The 20,641-nt window shown below is 30.8% G+C and overlaps 1 long non-coding RNA gene across 1 annotated transcript; it reads right to left on the bottom strand.

Annotated features, from left to right (window-relative positions):
• Positions 1 to 2: 2 nt before the first annotated feature.
• LOC144850876 (uncharacterized) lies at positions 3 to 19,934 on the bottom strand. The gene is made up of 3 exons (XR_013614129.1): positions 19,811 to 19,934; positions 19,321 to 19,443; positions 3 to 71 (listed from the first exon to the last, which is right to left on the bottom strand). It is a non-coding gene; the product is annotated as an uncharacterized LOC144850876 (long non-coding RNA).
• Positions 19,935 to 20,641: the final 707 nt, after the last annotated feature.

Below are 20,641 nucleotides of genomic sequence, written 5' to 3'. Positions count from 1 at the left end.
TCGTCATTTTCTTGTTTATCTACCAGAGGATACGATAGTGATGAAACTTCCATTCTTTAAACATGAACTGTCTAAAAGATAAAGAAAAACAGCATTAAGAGAAATATTTAATTGACAGTATTTTCACATTTACATCTAAACTAGTGATAAAACTGATGGATAGTTAGCAACCAGAGTATAATAGTATAACATATTGCCAGATCTCTAAGACTCCAGATAATTGCGAGAGTTTCTCGATAATTTCAAGTTATTCTCCCAGCTCCCTCTAATGCTTGGTTCCTGTTGAATGAGAAATTGATTCAAACATTGAGCAACTTATCAGTTCCTGTTAGAACTATGATGTACCACAAACTGTATATCAACAAATAAGACTTTGTAGAGCATCTTATCACTAGTATTTGTATTGTGAACAGGATTGCCACCTTTAGGAAGGAATGTGAATGAATTTGCTTATGGTTATCCCTGGCAATTTGCCTAAATATATATATAAAAAAAAACTCAAGGATGCAAGCGAATTGACCATGACAAGCAACAGTTTGAATAATAAATAATATGTGATTGGTCAAATTACTGATTACTAATGTCCTTGCATTGCATCTAGTGAGAACCAATCTTAAGTGGCAATTCCCCCTCTACCACTATTATTTTTGATATAGAAAAATACATGTATTATTCAGGCTATTTTATTAACTAAAGGTTAAAAATGCATTTCTCCAAAACATTTTCTCCATGTCAAAAAAGCGCATACTTTGTTAAGTATACACTAAGATTTTTAAGATTGTTTAATAGCACCCTCTATAATTTCATGCAATTTTTTTTTCACATTTTATAATACCAGCATTGGTTATTGATTGATATTTTAATTTTGCTTCTGTGATGCACCCACTTTTGATCGATCACAAAGGCAAAACAAAAAATGGAATAACTAACCCTTCTTCCCCAATTAAAGACAATTAATACAGCAACTAGACAACGGCAGGCTAGGCCTAGCATACAGTGTTTGTATGTTACCTAGCTAGGCTAGGTCTAAGACCATTTGCAAAAGGCCATTCTATGCAAGCATGGTTTTTCTCTTTTTATAGTAAATTAACCATAAAACATACATTTAATAGTAGTTAAGTTGATGTTTTTAAAGTAATATGCATTATATTTACAAAATATCAACAATTGTTGGGAAAGTGTCTTTAAATAAGATAACTGAAATACTACTACATTTAGTAATATGTACATAATTATTAACAAATAAATATTAATTATCAATACATTCAATATTTATTGTGCGTTACAGTATACAGTACACTTGTACTTTTCTTGCTTCTATAGTATACTGTAATTAATTTGAAAAAACGATTAATTAAATTGTAATTTTGGTGGGAATTAATAAGTTTTTGTATGGGAAGGTTCGTAGGGGTGTCGTACATAGGAAGTGACACCAGCAAGCAGGACTATCATATTTACACTAAGCCGTGACTTAGCTTACCAAATGTGGAAGCTGTTCGGTTACCTCAAGGCAATCCATGTTAATTACGAAAGCAAATCAAGCATAGCTAATACCAATCCAGCTGGGACAAATCAGAGACGCATTGTTTTGGCACACCTTGTACTACCACTGTAGTGCAAGGCATTTCAGTGCATTTATAACGACAAAACTCGTTATATCTTATACTATTCAACAGATAAAGTGAAACAACACCGTTTTAACTTGTACGTTTTCTACAAACAATTGTGTATAAAAATTTAAGCAAATAATTTGCAATTTCCAATTATAAGATACAGATGATAGCAAAATATTAACGCATTTTGATTTCAATAATTACCAGAGTCTTTCGTACAGAATTAATTTTTCGTACCAATTAATAACAATTTGAATAAAATTAATGAAATAGTTCGTCACACATCATGATCAATTTGTTATTAGTATTGTGCGACAAAAAATATAAATCGAGAATTTTCAATTTAATTAATTCAACCACTCTCAAATTAATTTATGCACCTACCCACGAAAGCGTACTGTAGTGTTAAATGACGGGAAGTAAATTCTCGTGCATTTTCAATTCATAGCGTTAGCTGTGATTGACTTGCCTGTGAAGTCAGCCGTAACATACTCAATTTTGATACTTATAAAAACACACATTTAATTTATAACATTTGGTAGAACCAAGCACATAGCACATATTATTAGAAAAAAAATTAACTTCGCAAAATAATGACTAGATTTGAATAACGTAGATTTTCCAGTAGGTCCCTTAGAAAATGTATAATGTAAAAGCAACAAATTAAATTTCCCGGTGCACAGTCATACATAATTTCCTGTGTTTGAGGTCAGTACACGCATAAGTTCTCTTCTCTCCTCAGGCGTAGCATTTCGGCACTGATTTAGCTTGCAATTGTTGCGAACATAAACATTTACATAAGAAATTCTAAATAATCTTTATTGCGTAAAACATTAGAAAGCTTCTTTAAATGATACAGTTGACAAACATCATGAATTTATAATACTACGAAAGACGAATACAAAAATGTAAAATACGTCTAGTTTTTAAAAGAAAAATCGACGTCATAAACATTTGTTAAAAGACATATTCTCGTTCATTAATTATTAATGTATTAAAAAAGGATAAAGGAATGAAAACGAATAAAGAGTTAAATAGGAAAAGTTTGCGAAAAATTATTAATAAACTAAACTAGCAGGTCAACAAGTCTCGGAATTCTGTAATTCCTTGAAGAAAAGAATTGTTTACAGCGTCCAGATGGTTAAGCACACACAAACGTTTAATTATTATTATAAGTCAACAAGTTATTTGAAGCACTAGCACAGTATCATTCAACATGGACACACACTAGTCGTTAGTTATAAACATTTTGTATTTAACTTGCAGTTTTAGATAATCATTTTAGTTTGACAACATACTTCCTAAAAAAATTTGTAATGACGCAAGAATTCTAAAATAAAATCCAGCAAATAAAATGAATTTGTTTTTCGCATTATCGGCCTTACAATTGAAATTAAAAATAAATAATTATAATAAATCAAATATATGTAGTAATTTTGACCTAAAGTGTGGCTTCATGTAATATATTTTGGTAACAATACGATTTTGTATAATGCATGAACATTGTTTATTTAAAAGCCTAGTTATATTTTTATTTCAAATTTGAAAATATTGATAGAACACACATTTTTTCCCAGGGTGGTAGAGCAATGGTCAATCCAGGCAATTGCATATCTATTAGCTGGATACCAACTATTAAAAGGTTTTTATCAGTCAGTGAGGCTGGTAAGGTTGTTATGGTCAATGTAAAAAGAAGTCAAGTTTTGTACTCAATAAAAATGCTGGTCATTTAAACTAGCTTCAAAGACCTTGAAACGAAGGGTAAACATCTAGCTTGTTGGAGCTACTAGCCTGTGACCATTTTCAGGGATCATATCCAACTTTCAATTTCATTTGATTATTCAAAGACTTGCGTGTCGTATTATGCAGCTGCTGAAGCTGACTCATCAATAGAGGCCTTGCAGTAAATCGCAGCGACATATTTTTAAAACTATATTTTTTAGAATGTATCGTAGAAGAGAATTGAGAAATGCAAAAAAATACAGAGCTGTTCTGCATGTCATACGAAGCACGATAAACTAATTTATTTATGTTGGCTTGCTCGTTTGTTGAAAACGGTTTGCAATAAAAACAAGAGGCCTGCTTACGGAACAGGTTTACTCTTGAAACTATACGTAAATATATTATTCATGATGCTACAAAAATATTCTAATCTTTTGATAACGCGAGACATTTTTATAAGAGGAATATCTTTTATACGTTACTTTGTTTCATCTGTGTGTGTACAGCATAGCATATTTTAAATAATTGTCTTCATAAAATTATTTATTTTGAGAATGTTGATTTATTATTCACGGTATTCAATGTATTTTCGTTTTTTAAAAGGTGCAAGAGAATTGTCTTTATTTTAATATCCTGAAAACGTATAGCTCCTCATCTACTTTGTATATGGCTAGACAGACCCAGAGATAAGGAAGACTTGTCTACTGTTGCATATTCAGTCTTATTAACGTACCATAGCATTTGAAATAAATTTAAAGTAAAAATACATAAATAGAAATTAGCATTTCAGTACTACAGTACTCGACAATATTACGGGTATAAAAAACCTCCTGAAAATAGTTTTTCCAATGATAAAGCAAAATTAAGTATTTAAACTAAAGATAAAGATCACATAATAAAATTATGCAGCTTGCTAGTCAAATTCTTGCGCGATGAAATTCTTCACATTGCATTAATTTCATTCTACCGAAGCAATCGCGTGTACTCACTCACTAAGCTATTTCCAATGTACAATGCAAAAAACCTTTCATCATGCCATACTAAATTTTTTTCGCATATTATAATTATTTTAAAGATCATTGTTTGTACTTTTTCTGATTTGTGACGAAAATGTAATGTTTAATTTGATTTTAGATTTATAAATAAATGATTACTGTGTTAAAAAGAATTTAGCAATATATAACCACCTATGTTGGGATTAATCTTGGTGAAAAATCATATTTATTTTATTAATATCTTAATGTTTTAAACATTGATCAAGGTTATAAGCAACAAAATTACAGATTGACAGTTGCAATGCATTAAAAATATATATTTAAAAAAAGGAAAACATAGTGTTTGTTTCCGGTTGTTCGTGTAAGTAAATTCAAGTAAATAGTAAACTTAGTAAGTAAGTAAGTAACCGATTTACAAATTCCTAGGCGTACAGTATTACTATTCTGCGAAAAGAAGTACCACAGACTAACAATAATGCCTTTTTCAACTTTTACCATTATACAATTTTGAAATATTGAATAACCAACATGATACTCCAATTTTACTAACTATAAATAGACCATATTATTCTAGTGATCTGTACTGTAAACATGGGTTCTAAAATATATTACTGTACGTACAGTACAGTCATGCAGACAAGATTTTGGTAAAAAAACGGCTAATTTACTCGAGTAGTTGTTTACTCAACTTCGTAACGTATTAGGCTATATAATGACAACAATGAATTTGCTAAATTTTATGCATTATTAATAACCATGTTTAATTTGAAACAAATCCGTTTTTAAAATAAAAATCATTATCAAATTAACATAAGAAATGTTTATGCAATTGATATTTTTATAAGTTATTTACAATACACTGTATCTCTATATTTGACCAGTCGCATACGAATGAACGTTATACGGAAAATATGCTAATTTATGCTGAGAATACTACAATAGGCCTACCAACGCTGATACAGTAATATTAAATCACGCACAATGATAGACTCGACACATGGGTCATTTTGAACCGATGATATAAAACTGGATTCTGTTGATACATTGATCAAAACAGATGGTATCAAATTTAATCACTTAAAAAAAATTTAAAAAATATATTTAAAATTATAACTTAGATGAATTTGTGGTTAAGAAATGCGATCAATTTCCACAATGTAAATGAAAAATATCCAAAGAGACAGCGATTACGACAAAAATCAACAATACATTTTTTTATTACACATGAAAGCGAAACCTGCTTTTTTCTTTTATTTATTTTTCTATGCAAACGGTTTCTGTAAAGTGGAGAGATTGAAGTCCGTCCCTAACGTATGTGAAATATTAGCCGCGTGATGTCTGCAACACAATGAAATCATATCACATGTTTATTAAACAAAATTTTAAAATAATGTTCACAAACAGTTCTTATACAGTTGACGCAAGAAATTATGGAATACAGTATTACTGCGAAAAAAGATTCACCGAAAAAAAGAATAAAATATTAAGTATGATGTGCAACCGCACCTAATCCATGAAATGGTATAGCCCGCAACCTTTGACAAGCTAACCATCATCATGCACAAACACGGATCAATTCACATGAGATACGCTTTCCATATAAGGAGAAAATCTTTACCAGCCAATGAAGGACACAAGCTAAATGACCTTTGGCTGGGAAATTCTTTGCACACGGTACTAGCCTAGACAGCTTGTTAGCAGAACTGAGGGGCCTAAAAAGGGAACCAAAGAAACAGCAATGAAATAACCATTGTTTCCTTTCCTTCTCACTTAGATTTTACAGACTGTAAGCAAGGAAGTGTGGTTACTGATCTAACTAAAAACAATGGTATTTCTCAATCCACTTGTCCAATATACACTTTTTTTGCGCAACATTGTTTTCTTTAAAATCAAGTCTGAATTTGATTTGATGAACATTGTCAATTGACTATTAAAAACTGTTTAGTAATTTACGTTAATACTGGTAATTACTGTTTATTTAAAAAATTCAATATTACGGTAGGTCTAAAAATGCATTTTTCCTCAAACCGATTGCCAGCATACTCAATCAATCAATTCTATTGTATTATACAGAGGCTTGTATTTTTAAGGGTAAATATTTTTTGTACATTTGTACACTCAAACGAAACAATATCAATCAAGTTTACAGTAATAACAAAAGTACACTGTTTACAAGTAGTAAACAATTATAAACTAAGACTAATAACAAGATTATGTAATGTTACATAACAATTTGTAATTCAAAGAAGTTAAATAATCTAGGACCACAAAACATCTATTGTCTATTAAGAATCCACAAACTAAACATTTTGGCTATTATTAGTATAAAAATATACTTTCACATACTTTTAATAAAGCAATAAGCTTTTGCATGTCAAAATTATGATGTAATTAATTAATTAATTAATTGAAGATTAGCTTAATTTATACACTATGGATATGAAATATCGCAATGTATTTTTTTCATAAGAATATTCATATTCTTCATAAATGAACCATTTAAACGTTAAATACTTTTTAATACTTTAGTGACACTGTAGTTGTAGTATACTACCACTATGTGTATGTGTCTGGCTAAACCTGTTTTTCAAGGGCTTCAAAACCCTGAGGACTTTATTATAAGTTCTCTAACTTGAAAAACAATTTGAAGAAAAACAGAAATAGAACAAGCAAACTTTAAAAAAATGTAAAAAAAGTGTTTGTTGGATGGAAATTTGAAGTTGAATGTGTTTGTGATTAAAATTAAATTTTTGTTGATTTCTTTTATTATGTTTTTTATAACGTTGAAACAGTGTAAATTAACTATAATTTGAAATAGTATTTCAGATACTTTCACCAATTGATACATTCTTAAAATAATAAATAAATAAATTTGAGAAAATAATAGAAACAAATTTACCATATAACCTTGTGCTATGTCTCTGTCATACCTGGTAGGCTGCATTGCACACTTTTTATGTGTTACTAGCAAACCCTATCTGTCCCCAAGGGCACCCAGCTGGTTAATGTAACCAGGTGAAAGAGCAAGGCCTAGCCTCTTGAATACATTCTCACAACTCATGACTACCTGTATGGACAGTGGTCTTTTCTTTTCCTATTCTACAAACAGTGCCTACTAATGGCCACTAAGGCAGGGTATAGTTCAATACTTACGGCTCGTTATACTTCCTGTTTACTTCTTTATAAAGAAAATTACTGAGGCCAAATAAAAAAACGGTTTTACGTCTGGGATTAGAAATTGTTTGTTGTTGATGGGGCGTTGTTACCATTACGCCAAACGCAAAATTATATTTAACCATCTCATTTCACATTGGTTAGCAACAAAATTAAAATGATAATCATATAAATTCATCATGTAATTTTGAAGATGAATTGAATGTTTTTTTAAAACAATTTCTTTGTCAATTACGGTTAAAAAATATTAAGACTAAGAGTTCGCTTAACGGACTAACTGTAAGTAATGATATTGATATTAAAATATTTTATATACTATAACAGTATTGTTTCTTTAACAATTAATAACACTAAATTAAAATTATTTGTATTTTTTTTTTTTAAAGTGAAATCATATTTTTACGATACCGGTACGGCTCTGTAAATTTCAAATGGTATATTAAATTATGCGTTAGCACGTCTTAATTCAAACGTTATTATTTTTATAACCATTATTATGTCTGAATGTAAAGAATTAAGTAAGGTATAACTAAAATATTTTAAAGAATACCACAATGGATACATCGTAAATGGATGATTGAAAACTATCTATATATACTGTATTTTTCCTGGTACACTAAAATCAACAAAGCTACGCAAACGACAATAACGAGCCTTGCCAGCATCAATATAATGAGATGAAAGGTGGGAAGGGAAAAAAAACAGACAATGATAACGAGATCAATTCAGACAACGTTGTTTTGGTTACAAAGAAAGCGTGAAAATTTACTGGCAGTGTGTGCAATACGTATACTTCTTAAATTTGTCTTTACAATACAGTATTTATGTTTTCAGATACCATATTGTAGCTTTGTATTTAACAGATTTCTAAAACATATTGAGATTTCAATTAAAATGTCTGGCTATCGTAACACAGTGTATATAATGCGTAAATGTGAATACCGCGCAACATTTAATTAATATGATCAAGTATTGTTTTGAGGATAGATAATATTACATCTATGAACGTGGGCTTATAGCCGGTTAACATTTACGTAAAATTAGTTTAAAATATGTTCATTCATGAATAGTCTAACTCTCGCAATTTAATATTACAAAATATTTGCAATAAATAGAATATATCTATACATAATTTTAAGTAATACAATTATACTGTACAGTATCTATATCTATACTTTTGGCGATTTATTTTGATTTGATTTTTTAAAAATGTTTATGCTTAAATATTGTTGTGGATTCAAAGGATTTTATATGTACAGTATAGCCACGTTACCATTGAAAAATGTTACAAAAAATGTCCATTGTAGTATATTCTGCTTTGCTGTGACCTTTGGTCTAAAGTAGATCAGAATTGGATTCTGTGCGTTTCAATTGCTCGCTCTATAGGAAATTATGTCCTGTTGTTCGACGTGGCACGGCAAAATACCTCCTTTGAGGAATAATACCCAGTCAACCATAAATACTTCATTTTCCTCATTCAGTCTACACACCAATTCAGGAATTACAGTATACGCATATTAATCCATTCCAATGAGAGAAAATAAAATACATTTCCAAAACTAAAAACAGTAAATAACGACACATTTTTCAAAACAATTATGTAGATATCCGTGTCTACTTACATAATTCTTTTCAGCATACGCTTACGGCAAGTACAGACGATAACGATTGATGAATACTGTTAAAATGACGAGAAAACAAAATGTGTAGGTGTACAGTGACGGTAAGGATGGTTCAACGAATGTTTTCATTGTTAAAATAATTAGGTAGGCACTATGGGACTGATAACGAGTATAGAATGATAGACAATGAACGCTAATTATAAATACATTCAAATTTTAATGATCAATGAAGTCATGATTGGCAAGATGTAGTCATAAGGATTACTTAATTAAAGATGATTTAAAAATTAGCAGTTTTGTAGAAATTTATGAAATTATTTTTATCAATCAGTCTTGCTTCAAATATGTATCATTTTACAGTACTTTTATTCAGATTTTTTAAAAAGCGCAATTTTTAGAAAAACGTTTGCGCAACATATTTTGTCTTTGTCTGATGTGGTACTATAAATATTCTAAATTGTCGTAGAACATTAGATTGAAGTAGGCCTAACATAGTACTTTTTTACAATTTCAAATAGTCTTGGAAAAATAGATTGAATAACGTAGTAGCATTTTTATTTTAAATCATAATTGAACAATAGATTTAAATAACGTGGGACTAGTTAATTAGTGCTAAATAATAGATTGAAATAACGCTGCGGTACCATTTTCTATTTTAAACAACAACAAGAGAAATAGACTAAAATAACGTGGTACTGTTTATTTTAAATCGTCAAGAAAAATACAACTTTTATTTTAATAAATTGTCGCAAACAAATTATTGAAATAACGTAGTTTCCATTTTTATTTTAAAATGCTACAAAACAATGGATTGAAAGGTTTCGGACTATACTAAAAAATAAACAATTATTACAACTATTGCGAGGCCAACAAAAAACTTTTTTTACAATTAATAAGTTGAAGTATGGTTTACAAATAATGATGCTTAAGTGTCCGCAACGAAACTTTGTCAATATCTATTTTTTAAACTGACCCGATAAAGTTGTCAGGATTAAAAAATGCGGTGTCAAAACACTTTCTAGCTGGTCCCTCATTATTCCCATCTGTAATACCAGAATTGTTTTTTTGCAGAATTTTGTTTAATGTGGTCCCTTGAATCTAATCTCTTCCTGAAGACTGTTTCTATGAAATCTCTGGTTACATGTTAAAATTGCTTACATTCTCCTCACTTCAACCCAGGTTCACAACTTTACAGTTCATCATACCAAAACCAATATAGCACTACATTTGAATCAAATAATAATCCTATTTTGTAATCAAAAAAGCAAAATTGTTAAAAATAACAAGACTTTTTTACAAACCGAATTTTTTTTCTCGATAATTTTTCTTTAAAAAAAAATAGTTTGTGATTCTCTATCAAAATATTGAAATAGCCTTGGGTTGGGTTAGGGGAACAGGGTGAAGATAAATGGCTTAAATTTCCAAACCAAACCAACAGTTTGACCCTAGCTATAAAAAGCTTAGCCTGTTTTGAAAAAAAGAATAAATAGTTTATACCAAATAATGAAAACGATTATCTTTAAATTAACAACTGATCATTGTCACTTTTCAAGAAAGCATGATGCAGAATCATATAATTTTGTTTTCACGTTTAATTAGGTCTACCATGTGATACCAATTTACCTTTACACTGCAAAACCAAAATAATTATCAGAATAGTTAGCTGCGCAAGTCCAAAGTAAAATATGTTTACCGATATCAAAACCGTGCTAGTCACAAAAACAAATACGAACACGAAAGTATACAAAAATAATGAACACGCTTGAAACGTAAAAATGTTTTAAAATATGCATGCAAGTAACTATTACGGTATTCATGATGTCATACGAAAAAAATTACGAACGTCACAATTATATAAAAACAGCAGTGCACATCATATTAATCATTACGTAAGCATGGGAGGTGATAAGACATTTTAATATTACCTTAATACGACATCAGTTTTAAGTCTAGAAACTGTTGCGAAGTCAAACTTACGAGATGTTCACAGGCTCCAAAATGGCCAAATGCTTTTGAATGGGAGGAAATACAGTTAGGCTTGTTGTGTACTGCGTCTGGTTTGGCACTGAAAATAACCTTTATCAAGTCAACAACACGCCCCGTGAATACACCACACAATGAACCTATTGAACAGCAGCCAATCACAGCTAAGAATGCACTGGCGCATAAGCAGTTCAGTCATGCATATCAAATTACAGACAGTTTGGTGGACTCTCACAACTCATTGAACAGAGTGTACCACTATGGGACGAGGGGAGCAAAAACTGCAAGTAGCCCGGTTTGGGTTTATAAAATTCGTCAACATCTAAGAATTTTAGAAACAGCGATATTTTTCTGATGGGGTTAATTTAGTTTTACCAAAACCTGCCGTAGACCAGATTATATCGCATTTCTCTTGATCTCAAAGTTACATTTATAATATTTGTCTTAGCGTTATACAAATGCTTAAAGAAGAGGAAACATCTTTTGCTTGTATAAAACGGCTTCCTTAAAACAACGTTAAAAACTATACATTAATTTAATGATGCTTTTTTCTTTAGCTGTTTACGTTTTATTTACCGATTTTAGAGATCTAGCCAGTGTGTTTTAAAAAAAGTAATTTACATTTGAATGTTAAATAATATACACACATACAGCAAACGTGATAACACCCTTTTGGCTTATAGTAACGCCCTTATATAGATGTATGTACCTATAAATCTTAAAACGCAAAAAGACAAATTATAGAAAACCATGTTCCACATTGAAATTGTACATACAGAAAATTGTAGAAATAACGCTGCGTGAATTCAACGATAATGTTTAGGTGATCCCTAAATATAGAAAGGAGCGTTCGAAAAAGGATATAATTTATTCCGAGATTAGTTTCTTTGCAGCACTAGATATGCTTATATAGACACCCTTTTGTTCAGTATAAAACGTATGATCCTTAAATTTAAAATGCATAAACTAAAATAAGCAAGGCATTGTAAACTAAAAAGATTTGTTGAATTAATTCTACAATCAACAAATGTACATGTAAAGTATGAATTTATATTTCTAAAATAAATATGATCTTAGTTTCCTAAAATTGCAGGACTTGGGTATTGTATCTAAACAAAATATTTGCTAATTACTTTTTAATTAATTAAGAAATTATAACTATTATAGTAACTATACATAATAGCACCATTTATGTATGACCAAGTGCAGTACAGTTCATGTGGTCTGGATATGTAAATTGAGAACAAATTGGGAGTGGGATTATATTTGGATTGTACTAACAAGTGTTCATTAGCCAAAAATAGGGGGTGGGATTACACGTGAGTATGCGATTATAATCGGCCATTCTGTACAGTTAATCTCACCTCTTTTTTCTGTTGAAATTTATATTTGCGTATGAATTAAATAACTGTACAATTATTTAATCTGCTGCTATTGGTCAATTTTTATCGATTTCAGAACGAAACCTAACATTCATTAATTATTAATAGATATTCACATTTTCTCTTATTTTTATCAATCCATTTAAAAAGCCTTTGTTTTCATTACATTTGAAACCTAAAGAATACTAATATAAACTACCTGTTAGCAACAACCTAATACAATTTTAATAGCGCGGAAATTGCTAATTGTTTACTGCAGAAAAAGCTGTAAATCTGGAATATTTTTGCGCAATATATATAAATAAAATATGCAAAGCACAATGTGGACAGAACCGAAAGTGATGCAAAATATTGATGCGAACCAATATATAGCAAAATTTCTATGGAAGTAATTTTGAACGTTGTCCCTTATTGTCGACCTGTGGTTCTCAGTCTGCAATTTTAGTATCAGATTCTAGGCCTCTGAAATGGGTTCTCATGTCATGCGAATAAAAAAACTTAAATAATATCCTTATACCTTAACTGCTAGCATGAAAAATTGAAACTTATTTAAATAATGTGAATTATGTCCGAGTAAAAATGAAAAGTTCAAGAGTATATTATAAAAACCATGATTTACTGATAATCGAATGTTACGATTTTTATCGGGTTTTTAAGTTGTTTTCTTGACATTCCAAAAAAAGAAAACTATACGCAGCACAGAAATCAGGAGGGAGGAAGTGTATATTTTTGTTTGGCCTAAACTTCATCTGAAAGCTTTTATTATTTTTAATTTGCACAATATAATTGTTATATTAAATATAACCAAATCTCTTGGTCTATAAAAAATATGTTCTCAGAATGTGGAATTCATCACAGTTACAGAGAGCATTTGCCATTGGGTATCACAAGGGTCAGCCATCAATAAATACTAGGAGGTCAAGTGTTGACCTATAAGGGATACTATTGTTAACTCAGTTTAATCTACCATAAATTACTATGTTGTCCTATTCAGATGTACAGTATTCTCCTCAACGGTTTCCTGATCTATAGCACGTTAAATAACGTTTAAACTGCGTTTCAATTTAAGACGCAGTCAATCAAATTTTCATCATAAACGAAGATTGTATATTTTAAATTTATTGCGAAAATGTTTAATTTGTTTATTCATTTCGGTATAATAATATTAATAATTATTATATCAACATCTTTCTAAATAGAATACTACTGTACATTCCTACCGTAAACCTGTTGAATACGATGTCAGCAGGTACATGCTATTTAAATAAATATACTCGCTTATTATATTTTAAAACATTAAAATTAAAACAAACAAATATTCCATTTCATGGCCTTGCATGCATCCATGTTACAATCAAATTTGTGCTTTACTTTCTTTAGTTTTACAGTACTTCAACATACTGTTCAAAAGTTCTACGGTATTCACATAGGGACTGGGTTTGGAATCGCAAACAAATTTCTTTTTTTGGTTATTCGTTTACAGTATGATAAATTATTCAAGAATTGTGTTACTATATTATTTCTACACAAATCTAGTAAATAGCCAACAGTTGCCTACCACTTGAGAAAGAAAAGTTTACTGTTAAAGTAATAATCTAAATTCAATCTTATCCACATGCAATGTTTTACAATGTGCTATCACCATTAGCAAAGTCTGGTATAGTGATCTTAAATTTTGAATGGGTGTGTAACACACTACCAACAAGTACTGTAGTGGATAATGGCCTGCATTCACATACATAACATGACAGAAAAAGGACGCAAACACAGCAAGATCAATCTCCACAAGCAAGGTTTTCTCGTTTAATTTTTGTTTTTTTTTGTTTTACTCTATGATTCTATATTTATTACAAATTAATCTTTCTAGTAATTTGTTTAACATAAAGGCTTGTTTATACTGTAATACACATGGTACATAACGATGATAAATAGACAAAATATACTTACCGTATTTACTTAAATAAACGCCCCACTTTGAAACAAATAAACATTTGTAATAAACTCCCCCGCCGCCCCCTACCTCGAACAACGCCCTGTGGCGTTTATTTATTTTCTCGAAAATGCCACATGCATCTAACGCATATACAATATTGTATTACAACACATTTCTATTAGTAATAGAACTCATTGATTGACATGATCTACAATTTAACAAGCATTTTGTTTTTGGCGCTGTCTTCGGCTCTGTGATTTGTGTCGCGTAAAGACAAAAAGTCAATTTATTAATTGTATTAATTCTTGATTTTCCTTTGCAATTTTCGTACACAAATATGGTTAGCTGTGAGACTATTCTGATCCACCAAATGACTGACTACCATATTTCATGATCGCATGATAAAAAATTACATACATTGCATATACAAATATTCAGTACATTTTTAGATCTGGTAAATTAAATATCAATTAAATTATTTTTTCTGAGAAAACCAGGCCGGGTTTAATCCCTACCAGTGCCCGGGTTGTAACTCATGATTCTTTCAACTCCACTCCCAAGCCTCAAAGGACGCTTATAAATTTTAAAATAGTTTATCCATCCTGTAATTGGCGATTTTGTGCTCGCTGTTGGATGCGTATGAAAAAAACTACATTTAAAACGAAAAACAAAATTGCGGTCAAAAGTTTATTTAATTTTTTTGCTGAATCCGTGACTGTGCGTAACAGTTGTTACAACAATATTTAATACGACAAGTGTAAAAAAAAGTATATAATATATATATACATAATATATTTACAAATTAAATGAATTTGTTAGAATACGCAACACACAAGTATTACCGTTTCTTTGTTAAACTTCTTAAGCTGGTAAACTAGAGTCATAGCAAACATGGTTGGTAGCAAACATGTGTTATCAGCAACAGTGCCAGCATTGTTTAGTTCTTGATACGCATATATTAGACATGCATGAGTGACTCACAAACAGAATCATGACCACGACAACCTTCATTTTTTTAAAAGGTTGTTTCTGCTTTTATGAGCGTTAAATAATAGTTGAACAAGTTTTGATAGAATTAACGATAAATGAACAGAAGCTATGAAGATATCGTAATATCTTCTAAAGCCTATTATCACATTACTGTACAATGTATCGATACCTACTCTAATTTGTTAAGTTGCGAATGAAAAAAAAAACAAATTTGTACTCGGGAATTAAAATGTTTCTTAAAATAAAATTACCGGTAATAAAAAATAATCATATACTTTTTATTTTATATAATAAGCTGAATCAGTTTTTTTATTTTATACAAAGAATCGTTTACATTGGAAACGCTAGTCAACTTGGCGCTAATTTCTTCACTTCACGTCAGATATCTTGGTAACATTTTACACTAATTACACAGGCCTACAAATTCTCCACATTTCGGGGTATTATACCAGGTAAGACTTGGGTTACACATCTCAAGATCAACTTCGCCTTGGCCAAATAACATTACAGGTTTCGAAAAACCAAATTTATTTAATTTAATTCACATTTATTTAGTCATCACACATACTATATATGATGATTAAAAGGATCTTGTACTTAAAAAATTTGAATTGTATTTTGCAGAGTGACGCTTTTTACACAAGACACATACAAAAAAAACAAATAAACATTACATAATACAGTACCGTACATACTGTATACAATTCAGAGTTCATCAACGTAGCGATAAATAATATTGTTTTTTATGTGTCCATTTGTATTGGTTTTTAAAACATTCTATTTATTACTGTACCAGTCCAAACTGAACAAACTTACTGTAGGTACAGTACAGCTGTATATTCAATTACATAAAGCTAATTGACTATTAAATTGTTATAATAGAATCATTAACGTATAAGTAAATACAGGATCAAACTGATAGGTTTAGGCAATTAAATAAATAAAAGAACACAGTTTGGTACTGTACAGTGTGTATCACTTGAAACTTTCTTCTGATATGCGCACATACTGTATAATTGGTAAAACCACGAAGTATCTACTATAGGCATGAATTAAAAATTCTCTTTAGTTTTTCGGTCTGATTAAATGTCGCAAACTACATTTTTTGTAAAAATTAAATCAACAGGCCTATATGAGCAACTTCGATAACTCAAGAGGGCGCCATATTTCAAAGGTAAAAAATTTCCATCTAGGCTAGCGTGATAATAATGTAAATTTACAACATTGCGCTAGCCTCGCGCCTAGATGGAACTTTTGTCCTGATTGACCTTTTAAATATGGCGCCCTCTAGAGTTATCAAAGTCGCTTATTGCGATAATTGGTTTTTTTTAAAATAAAAAATAAGTTGATTTTAATAATTGAAGTGCCCCGTTATAAATACATGATCTATTGATTGAGCCACATTACTTTTTTTTAAAGACCCCTTCCCTGCAATTTTGGACGTTTTTTGGAAAATAATACATATATATCACTTTAAAAACATAAACCATGTCATTCCTTGTCTTAAATGTACGTTTTATGGTAAATTATGATAAAAAGTGAGAAAAAATACACTACCTAAGTAGCTCGCGGCGATCGACCTCTCGTGGACGGTCTTAGGCCTAGCCTAGCTAGGCTTAGTTTTGTAGGCCTAGCTGGTAAACATCGGTAACGTACAAACATCGTACGCTAGCTATATACCTAACCTGACGTTGTATAGTTGCTGCATTAATTGTCTTTCTATTTTTGCCAGACTCCGTTGATACAAATTGGGGAAAACACGGTATTTTCGCTGAAAAGTTAGGAGTCTTCCATTTGTTTTGGCCTCACGATCGATCGAAAAGTGGGCTAATTACAGGTGAAAAACAAAAATATCAATCCGCGCGCAATGCATTTTGGGATTTATAGCGGGCCGCTATAATTATTAGAATCAACTTATTTTTCACATTTTTAACCGTTTAAAGACGAAAAAACTTATCGCAATAGGACCATATAGTATTATTTTTACATTAAATATAGTTTGTGATCTTAAATTAGATCTAAAAAACGCAGGGAAGGGGGCTTTAACTATATTTATTACTGATATAGCGATTTATTTAAAATATAATGGTTTTTTTTTTAAACAAAAATTACTATCATACAAATTTTTACAGATTTTCTTTGTGTTTTTCTCCATACTTTCTGCTGGTACACTGCTATAAACAGACTGTGGAATATTAATAAGCTTCGTTTATTATGATGAGTAATGCTCGTGTTTTAATACAACTAACGAAAACAAGAGTACTAACTGCACAGTAACTATTGAAATGCTATACATTTAATAGCAACAATGTACTAAATGACTATGCGCCATCTATTCAGATCAAAAAGTGGCAGATGAAAATCAATATTAAAGACCCATTCCCTACAATTTGTGACGTTTTGCAAAAATAATGCATATATATTACTTTAAAAACATTAAACCAGGTCATTCCTTGCCTTAAATGTACGTTTTATGGTAAATGATGATAAAAAATTCACAATTCACTACCTAAGTAGCTTGCGGTGAATGTCCTCTCGTGGACGGTATTTAGGCCTAGCTAGGCTTAGTTTTGTAGGCCTAGCTGGTAAAAATCGGTAACGTACAAAGACCGTACGCTAGATATAGGTCTAGCCTGACGTTGTATAGTTGCATTAATTGTTTTTCTGTTTTTGCCAGACTCCGTTGATGCGAATTGGGGGAAATCGCTGAAATGTTAGGAGTCTTCCATTTGTTATGGCCTCGCGATCAATCGAAAAGTGGGTGAATTACAGAAGAAAAACAAAAATATCAATCCGTAAGCAATGCATGTTGGGATTTATAGCGGGCCGTTAAAATGATTCGAATCAACTTAATTTTCACATTTTTAATCGTTATCTCAATAGGACCATACGGTTTATTTTTACATTATATGTAGTTTGTGACCTTAAATTAGATCTAAAATACAAAATATTGCAAACAGTTTTATAAAGAATTAGACTTTAGAGGAATTAAAAAAATAAATGCTAGAAACACATAATAGTGTTTCTAGTATTTATTTTTTTACTATAAGGGGGAGGAATAATTGTATTATTGAGTAATTTGATCAAGAGCTGTAATTGGTTGAGTTGATAGTGTTATACCAAGGCCAATTTGTAGGCTAAATTGTGTAGCAGTATTTATGGTATGTTGGCGAGAATATGCCATTGTTAATTATATTTAACTTAAGAGATAATTCTGTTTTTATGTAGTTTAATAATGTAGCTAATGTAGTTAGGTGATCCATGTCTGAGGTCCAGGCCAAATGTCAATGGTTAAACTTGTATAAATGCTGCTGCACTGGGCTTTTTAATGACCACCAATAATTGTAAAAGGCACTGCAAAGTCAAGGTATATCCAATATGGCTTCTTTCCTGTAGCGCTAAAACCTTCATGAAGACGGAATTTTTCAGTAAAAAAAATTCTTCGACCAAGTATAAATTTAGTCGTGCGAGCATATTTATAGTTTCAAAGCAGTAAACTTGCTTATATTTGTATGCGCTTAAAAATGCTTACTAAACAATTGTTAATTTTAAGGTTTATTTTACATTAAACAAACTGAAGGACAGACCATTATGTGCGCATTATGTGCGCATTGATTAAACCAATTTCTCATTTTCAGTACCTTACAGTAAGTGGACATGAATAAGATAAGCATATTACGACATTTAATATTTAGCATACAGTAACAATTAAAAAACATAGATACTAATAACTACGGATAATTTATTTATTTTTTCGTTTCTGTCTATAATGCGTTAAAAGGTACGCAATTCAACCAATGTGTGTAATTAATAATCTGACTGAAAAATATGATCATCTTAAACAAAAAATAGACATAACAGGTCTGTCGCGCAAAAATAATCATAATGCGTTATCATTATACATACCTCAGTTACACTCATCTATTCTATCATTACAATTCATCTCGAAGAAGGAGCTCTCGGAAAAAAGTAAGATTGTTCAAAAACTTTAAAATATTAAAACATAAAAGTGCGCATCGCATCAACTTTCTGTAAGAACAACACACAGAAAAGTGGTGAAGTAAACAAACTGAAATTTCTTTTGAAATAAAAGATGGCTAGCCCAAGATTGATACTAAGATGTATCACTAGGAGTATGGGTGCAGTCTTTTACCACCACCAAGCATATAACGCGGAAACTGGCAACTCTAATGGGCGAATTGAGGAAAACTAAACCCAACTCACTAACCAAGGTCAAGCCTTACTGCTGGATTGGTATGAGAAACTAATTTTGTACCCACGATTAATTCCGTGATTTCTTAACTTCAGTTTTAACCTGTTGCGCCTAAACCTCATCGTACACCTCAACAGGTCATGTTGTAAAAGATGTGATGATACATATTGTTAGAATTCTTACCATTTAAAAACAGCAAGCCCAGGAAACGTATCTTCTAATTATTTTGTCGTCTACGATCGCTCGTCATCCGTTTCGTTGCAGAAAAACAGCTTACCACAGGCCGCGCGTACCGTACTCAAGTTGCATGACGTCACTAGCTTAAGAATTTGCGCCCTCAATAAAGTTGATCCAATTATTGTTAATTAAAAAATAAAGTTTATTAACGCCATTGATATGACATACTTCCGGTTATAGGTCAATTACACAATTAAAATTATGCCCTCTGTCTATAAATAATTGATTAGAGAAATAATTAAGTTGATTTATTCTTTGATTTTGATAACTGGACCACCAGCATTTTGAGAATGAGTGTACCGGTATTCAAAACTGTACGTGCATCCTACTCCTTAGATGCATTAGTTCCTAATTTTTGCAGAAATAGCAAATTTAGACAAACATATGGTAAGTGAATTTATTAAGGCTGTTCGAAATAATGCAACCGAACTTGCAAAATGCGTTTTGAAAACCAGATGTAACATTCATTCAAGCTGTGTCCAGCTTGTACGATTCATGATCCAGGCGCATGAAAATAAATTAAATCTTGCAAGTTACATTTTCAAAATTACTATTTTTTGTTAAGCATGTCATTTTCATGACAGTTTGCGGCGAAAAAGCTAATAGCTCACTAAAAAATTCCACTGCGCATGTACGTTCTAATTTATTATAAGTCAGCACGCGCCATATAGTTTAGTAAGTAATTATCCAATCAGATTGCTTGAAAGCACTAGCGTACTGAAGGCGCTTTCAGTATGCGTCCAATAGAACGCGATTACAGTTTGTGGCAATTTGTTT

Source organism: Antedon bifida, chromosome 8 (genome assembly GCF_963402885.1).
Source record: "Antedon bifida chromosome 8, ecAntBifi1.1, whole genome shotgun sequence".
Lineage (NCBI taxonomy): Eukaryota > Metazoa > Echinodermata > Crinoidea > Comatulida > Antedonidae > Antedon > Antedon bifida.
Note: the sequence above shows the minus strand (reverse complement) of the source record. Positions and strands in the feature narration are given on the sequence as shown.